This window comes from Eucyclogobius newberryi, unplaced genomic scaffold, assembly GCF_026437365.1.
Source record: "Eucyclogobius newberryi isolate DKJ021-1_F unplaced genomic scaffold, fEucNew1.0.hap1 SCAF_19, whole genome shotgun sequence".
NCBI lineage: Eukaryota > Metazoa > Chordata > Actinopteri > Gobiiformes > Gobiidae > Eucyclogobius > Eucyclogobius newberryi.
This window is the reverse complement of record NW_027315823.1, coordinates 23794744-23803006: the sequence shown is the minus strand read 5'-3', so window position 1 is coordinate 23803006 and position 8263 is coordinate 23794744. Positions and strand designations below refer to the sequence as shown.

At 44.4% G+C, this 8263-nt stretch overlaps 1 pseudogene; it reads left to right on the top strand.

Moving 5' to 3' along the window:
• Positions 1-3150: 3150 nt before the first annotated feature.
• LOC140365689 (RNA-binding protein 15 pseudogene) lies at positions 3151-6822 on the top strand (annotated as a pseudogene).
• Positions 6823-8263: the final 1441 nt, after the last annotated feature.

The window sequence follows — 8263 nt, the reverse complement described above, 5'->3', positions numbered from 1 at the left end:
CAGCATCCGCACGAGGCGGGGCGGAGTGGTACCAAACGTGACGCACGCAGCCCCACCATGAGCCCCACACACTGAGATACGCACTCTTTCTTTCATGCAGCACTTGTGAGAGTTTATTTTGGGGAACGGGACGGGCCGAGAGCGGGAAAGATGTGTCAAGGTCACTCACCTGAGGGTCTCTGACGCGCCACGCGACACCGCTGGATGAACACGCGCTTCTGCACGCAGCCGTCACGTGTCAGAAGAATGGGGAAAATTGGCGATAGGTCAAAGAATAACGTTAATTTGCAGGGATGAATGACGCATGACAGACAATGGGAATGTCAATAGATTTAGGTTCCTGGGGAGAATAAATCATCACATCACTTTGTGACACTCAACACTTGGTGTCCACCGCATGATTAAACACATATTGTTCATCTTACAGAAGTTAATCATTTTACTTTTATGCCTATATGACTATTATACTATTATATATTATAGGGCCTATTTTTTCAGTCTTCTGTTTTGGCAGAGGACACACATCGTGCTAAAGCCACACACCACAGCCCTGAAAATAAATGTGTTCAAATAGGCGTCAGTACTGAGATAGAGGAAGATCTTATCAACAGGCTATTTGTCATCCTGATCAGACCCTCAGTTCTGCCATTGACAACCAACAGCAGCAGCAGAGTTATGCAGAGTTATGCATGACCTCTACCGGCCATTGGAGGGATTCTGATGTGTCAAGGTCAATTTACAGAGCAAAAGGTAATTCTTAAGACAGAAAATATGGTACAGCAACATCAATTGTAAATGTGTCTTATGTTGCCCTTTGTTGCCTTAAACAGAGATGTGAGTTCGTCAGTGAAGATTCAATAAGTCTACTCCTCATTCTCTATGATTCAAAATCATGACCCCCTGCTGCGTTTCTGCAAAAATGTGACCTTTTTGAGTGTCATTTTTCACGTCTCTGAGCTGACGATGGGCACAGTTACCACAGCAACCTCGGGACACTGATCACTCTGCTCTCTCATGGTCCTCACCTCATCAGTGACAAGCTGTGACTCAATGTAAATATCACCAAATGGACCTGGAAGCAATTTTTAAGTAACCTAGTTAGAGTTATTTCCTGCTTTTTACTCTTTTAGTCCTTTTTGACAATTTGACACCTTATTCTTGATGGATTTGATCAAACGTGTCCGCTGTCTACATTAAAGAATCTGATCATTGACCCAAAACATGCACATAATCAAAATGCTTCCGCTGGTCCTGACTTGGCTTGAGATGGGTCCCTGGTTCTGCAATGTGATTTCCCTGGCATTGTTGATGAATGGGTCAAATGTAGAAAACAACTTTCCTCACACTAGGATCAATAAAGTTTTGCTTAAACTTAAGTTGAACAACTCACTACAGAAGCAGAAGACCTGAAGTAACAACAACCACAACCATGCATATGCTTTTTTAATGAGTTGATGGTCCTCAATGACACTTTCCCCCAAACTATTATTCATCTCAAAGAGGGAGAAAGAATCATTTGTCCAAGTTATTTTTCCACAAAAGCTGCAGATTTTGAATTTGGTCTTCCTTCATTCTTTGCAATGACACATCACATGACATTTATTGTAAATTGTTTGAATAATTGTCATGATCAAAATCATAACTAGGCCTGGGACTGCCCTGCGGAGCTGCTGCCCTCTGTTTAGCATATGTTCACAATGTCCCATTAGAGTCGTAGCCAGTGGCAAAATTCAACCTTTATAGCTTTGATCACTATTTATATATTTATTTTAGGACAGTGTTGTATAATCTGCACAGTTCTTTTTATCAACATTGTCTTCCATTGTATCTCAATGTCATGCACGAGATATCCTCTGCAGTTCACCTTGAGGTCTCATTTCCGATGCTTTACCCCTTGTCCAGCCACTTAAAACTGTGGCCCTTTGCGTTGCACCCCCCTCCCACACAACACTTCTGCATCTGCACAAAGCCCTAGTACTTTTCCTTCACTTCATATTCCTCTGTGTCCCCTCCCTCCTCGTACTCACTGGCATTTTGTGCGGGCTATGTCACATACACACAATAAAAAGGCTTGTGGCAATAAAGGACAATTGTTTATCATGTATTGAAGATGAAAAAGAAGAGAAGAGGTTTTGCTTTTTCCGCTGCAAATTAACCTAGATGTAGTGCATTTCCCAGGATGCTTCAGGGCACAGGCAGGTGCAGGTGTTCTTCTGACACTGGTGAAAATGGGTCAAACTGGCCCCTGGCACATTGCAGTTCTTTTCCTCGCTAAATAAATAAATACATAAATACATACTGAGTGCAATAGTAATAGCAACTCAAAACACTCATGTTCATGTTAAATTCTACTGATAAAAGGGGCCGGTCCACACACTAGGGCGAGAGCAAACCCCTTTCCCTATTTTTTGTCAACATAATCCTTGAATTTTTTTTCCCCCCGAATATTGTTTGGTGTGAAAGAAAAAGTCACAAATCATTAAAAGGATACGCTTACACTGTGAGTCTATTTCTCCCCTATGGAAAAAGCTAAAAATAATATAAACATATTAATAAATAAATCAAATAAAGGGTATGACATTGATCTAGGTAGTTGCTGAGTAAAGTCACACAATAATTATAGGTGAAAATGTTAAGATTAGGATTTTAAAAGAATTTAGTAGTCCTACATCCATCAATTCTGGTAAATTTCATTACACCAGTTCTACTTCGGCATAATTTTACGCGCGAAACACAATATGTGTATGTCACTAAAGTGTTGAGCAACACTTTGCGTTCAACACGACTATTTTCAAAATAGTCGTTCTGATTGTGAATACATTATTAAAATAGTCGTCGTAATAATATGTGGTGTCCTAAATAATATAGCTAAATTGTCTCACCCTCATTATAATGTGTCAAGTTGTCACAGAGCACTTATAGGGGTAACTCTTGCACATTTCCGAATAACGTCATGACTTTTTGATAAGATCTGATTCAAATTGTTTATGGTTTTGTATCATTTTAAGAAGTCTTATCAAATGGGTCGTTGTGTACTTTGATCTCAAAACTGAACCGCACCCAGAGTTACATTTGGCGATTGGATTTTATTTTGTATCACATGATATTCCCGACAGCCAATCACATGTCTGCTCCAGTCAAGAGGCGGGACTTCCGCTACAGTGGTGCCAGTTGATCTAAGATGGCGGACGTGTCGCTCATCTGAGTGAGAGGAGAAGCAACAAATAATTAAGTTTGTTTGGGTCTAACTGAACTCTAACCAGACGCTTAACATCGTGTTTTTGAAAGACGTTTGCCTTTGGAGATGAAAGGGAAGGAGAGATCGCCCATAAAGAAGCGACCGCGGGCTCCGGAGGAGGCACGAGACCGAGGAGGAAGCCACTCGAGCGGAAAGAAAACTGGACCAGCGTCCGGCAGCAACAGCTCGGTCCAAAGTGCGTCTTCAAGGCGGAATATACAAGCAGATAAAAGAGACATGAGGGACGTGGAGCATAATGTGTCTGGAAGGACTAGTGGCGCATATGATTATGGCGCAAAACCGCACGACGGCGCGGATATTTCTCCTGAAGCCTCGCGCTCCGCCTCACGGCCTCTGCCAAACACGGAGTGTGAGTACAAGACTTTGAAAATAAGTGAACTGGGCAATCAGCTCAATGACGAGGAGATAGAGGACGGTCTGTTTCATGAGTTTAAAAAGTTTGGAGACGTCAGTGTTAAAATTAGCCGAGAAAACGACGAGAGAGTTGCGTTCATCAACTTCCGGAGACCCGATGACGCACGCGCAGCCAAACACGCTCGTGGACGTCTTGTGCTTTATGACCGACCTTTAAAGATTGAGACTGTTTACATGAACCGCAGGAGGAGTCGCTCCCCCGTGTCCAAAGACGGTTTTCTCCCAGTCCAAAGGCCCCCGCACCCTCAGAGGCCGCTGTCGCCCCCTGTCGGCTACAGAGACTTTCGCCTCCAGCAGCTGGCCCTGGGCCGCCTGCCTCCGCCTGCTCCGCCGCACCTCAGGGACCTGGAGCGGGACAGAGACCTCTATGACAATCGCAGACCTCCTTTCGTCCCTGAATGCTTTCGTGATGACGACCTCTTGAACTCTGAGGATGGACAAAGGCCAAACCGGACTCTGTTTCTGGGAAACCTTGACGTGAGTTTGACAGAGAATGACCTGCGCAGAGCCTTTGACCGCTTTGGGGTCATCACAGAGGTGGACATAAAGAGAGCAGTGCGAGGTCAGAGCAACACGTATGGATTTATCAAGTTTGAAAACCTAGACATGGCCCATCGAGCCAAACTGGCCATGTCAGGGAAGGTTGTGGGTCACAGTCCCATAAAGATTGGTTATGGAAAGCCCACACCCACCACCAGACTGTGGGTTGGAGGCCTGGGCCCTTGGGTTCCCGTTGCTGCTCTGGCCAAAGAGTTTGACCGCTTTGGCACTATCAGGACTATAGACTACAGAAAGGGGGAGGCGTGGGCATATATCCTTTATGAGAGCCTGGATGCGGCGCAGGCAGCCTGGACTCACATGCGTGGCTTTCCTCTCGGAGGGCCAGACCGTAGACTCCGAGTAGACTTTGCAGAAGCTGAGCAGCGCTACCAGCAGCAGCAGCAGCCGTACATGCAGCTGCCACTGCCTGTGTCCCACTTTGACCTGGTCCCTGAGCCCTTCGCTAGACTACCAGACCCTGTGAGACTGAGGGACAGGTCTCCTCCTCTTCCTGCCCGCTTCAGAGACAGAAACATTTACCCCCCCGAGTGGTCCGGACTCAACATTCATGAGCGCATGAGGGGCCCGCCATTTGACCACGTCGACCGCCTAGACCGCCATCCCAGAGACGTTTGGGCCATAGAGCATGAGCGGGATCTACAGAACCGTGACCTGGGCCGCAAAAGGAGACATTTAGAGGACGGTTGGCGGCACGATCGTTCTCCTGACCACAGTGACTATGTCCCACGTCGCCATGGAAACTCATTAGAACGCAGCCCAGGAGGAAGCTTTAGTGACACTGAGCGTCCGCCTCGGTCGGGCCGGCCCTCTCCAGTCAAAGAGAAGAACAGTCATGACATTGTAGAGAAGAGAAAGCGGACTTCCAGCCCGACACGGCTCAGCTCAGACAGAGAGCACGGCCGCAGGGCAAATGACTCTGGTAAAAGCCCAAGTAAGCGGGACGAGCGTGCAGATCGCCCTCACTCTTCCAAGACTGTCCCGACATCTAAACGGGCTACGCAGAAGCTGAGTCCAGTGTGGCAGGGCGTCCTGCTGCTGAAGAACAGCAGTTTTCCAACCTCACTGCACCTGTTGGAAGGAGATTTGGAGTTAGCCGTCAGCCTGCTCGTGGAGGGCTCCACCGGGGGCCCCGTGTCCCAGCTGAAGATCGCACAGCGCCTACGTCTGGACCAGCCCAAACTGGACGAAGTCTCTCGTCGCATCAAAGCAGCGGGCCCAGGCGGATACGCCATCCTCCTGGCTGTTCCAGGGAAAACCGAGGAGGCAGCTGACAGCAACTCGGCGGAGAGGCCGCTGAAAAACCTGGTATCGTACCTGAAGCAGAAGGAGGCGGCCGGCATCATCAGCCTCCCTGTGGGGGGCAACATCCGAGACAAGGACAACGCTGGAGTGCTCCATGCTTTCCCTCCTTGTGAGTTCTCACAGCAGTTTGTGGATGCTGCGGCCAAAGCCTTTGCCAAATCAGAGGAGGACTGCTTGGTCATGGTCATAATCAAAGGAGCGTCCTGAGTATTTTACACTGTTTTTTTTGTCAGGGGTCATTTGCTGTGGCTTAGGGCTGATTCTGGGTCAGATTTGATTACATGAATAATGATCATTTATGAATAATCTTTGTAATCAGGACATGTACATGACTGTAATGGTACTTACTAAACTCAAAGTAACTCAATGCCATGTGTCTATTGCCTTAATATTTGGGTTGAAAACAAGATTCATATATTCTAATGTTCATGTTGTCATTTGAGAGCTAAAACAATCTCCCAAGCTTCAATAGAATATTTGTGTTTTATATTTTTGAACAGAGTTAAATGTCTTGCATAGAACAGCCACAAATTATGTCATACAATCAGTTACTCGTTGGTTGTTTACTTGTAGAAGAAATGAGTAAGTGCCTGCACAATGTAATGCAGTTCAACACATAAAATAGTGGTATTTTCGTGATTGAATTCCAACTTGGGTTCATTCTGGCTTTATATTTCATGTGTATACAATGTGCTGAACTGCATTAAGCCAATAATTGTAAAGCAGCAGACCTAACTGTTCTTGCTACATGAGGTTTGTTCATCTTTCCCCCTAATCAACCATATAGTCTTATTTTTATAATCTGTAACATGACATATGTGCAGAAAAGAGGTATTTTGATTTAATGTTTTAGACGACCCTAAAAGTCTGTCATGACCGAATACAGGGGTGACTTATGTAGTTTATTTTACAGAGCATCCCCGACATTGGATATGCAGTTTTTATTTTAATATAGCTGCCCCAACAAAGCATGTGTTGTTTAAAATGTAATTTTCTTAAGAATGATGTGATTTGCTACAATCATTCAGATGGATAATATGAACTAAGGACATTTGTGAAACATACCAGCAGGGTACTGTTCACGCTAATGGACGATTAAGTTTTCATTTGTTTTGAGTACTGTGTCTAAATGAGAATGATTATTGCTGTATACTCAGGATATGCTCTGGAGGGAAATATGGAGAACATCTTTGCTCAAGAAGCTACTGTCAGAGAAACACAAGAGTGCAACAAGCACTTAACATACATTTTGTCTCAATAAATTTGCTCTTTCGTGGGAAAACCGCCTTGGAAGACCGATTTGTGACCTTTTGTGTTTCTGGAGCCTTTTCGAGGAGGAGAGCTGCAGTTTGTCGAGAGCTATTCATGAAGCCAGTGCTATTGAAAGTGGCTGTACCCTAGAATACTTTTGATAGATTTATGATTACTGTTCAGATGTGGCTTTTCTGGCACTGCGGATAACCAACTCCAGTGTCCCGTCTTCCTGGTTCCTTAATTGACGAGCCAGGTCCCGCTGTGGCCCCTGGAGCACTGGCCACATCTGTGAAGGAGCAATGCTAACGTTTGTGTAGTTGCTTTTGGAGTTGAAAGAAGCTAGGCAGACGAGAGATGCGACTGATGGTGAAGAATATCGTGACGCTGAGACAGTTTTGTTTGCCAAAAATTGGAACAACTCTGGCGGCGGTAGATCTAAATGCTTATTAAGATACTTTTCAAAACGTACTGTGCAGGAAAACGACAAGCAAAAACTGCGGCAAGATGTTTTCAAGACATGGGTGTTTAAAATGGACCTTTCTCCAGACCCCGGTGAAGACCTCCGAGTATCCAGAGCGTAACCGTGGTACATATTTGAAGTGGACGGTGCTGGTATGTATCATTACGTCAACGCATGAATTAACCCTGTATTAATACTGGAATGTAGTATTTGTCCACTTAAGTATTTAGAGTTACAAAGTACCTACACCGTTCAAATTCTGCACCAAACATGCTGTAAATGTGGCCAAATGACAGGGAATCAAATAGAAATTGGTAAAATATACATTTTGTCAATCAAATTCTGTCTGAAGGAGTTCAAAGTTTAAATTACAAAGACTGAAACAATTTTGGGGCCACCAGCATGACAAGATTATTCTGAAATGTAAATTAGCAGCACTTCACACAGTTAAAACATTGACCATTTGGTAATATTTCTTCAATTAAATCAAATGATGTCTAAAAAGTTAGAAGTTTGAAATACAAAGGCAGAAACACACTATTTTGGAACCACCCACGTGATAAAAAATATTCTGAAATTTGGACTCTCAGCCTTTCTCTCCTGGGTGTTGAGATGATAAAAGAGAGAAAAAGACAAATTTACGTCTAAATGTGACACATGCATCCGCCTGTGCCCAGTGTTGTAATGAACCGCCACTTCAATGTAGCTTTACGTAACTCTTAATGTGGTTAACGACTAATATCAGGAAACAAACTCACCACTTAGTCAGTAAATATTTGTTTAATGTATAATTTGTTGTTATAAGTGTTGAGTTCCAGGTTCCTCAGAGCTGACACTGCGGCCGATGATGTGGTGAGTATAAACTTGACCTTTTCTCACATTTTTACATTTATTAATAAAGGCCGTGAAAAGAAACCCTGCGTGTTGTCATTTATGTGAACCATTTGGGTGAATTTACTCTGGATTCGACTCAAACGTGAACTTACACAGGCTCAGAGACTCCTCCACACTCA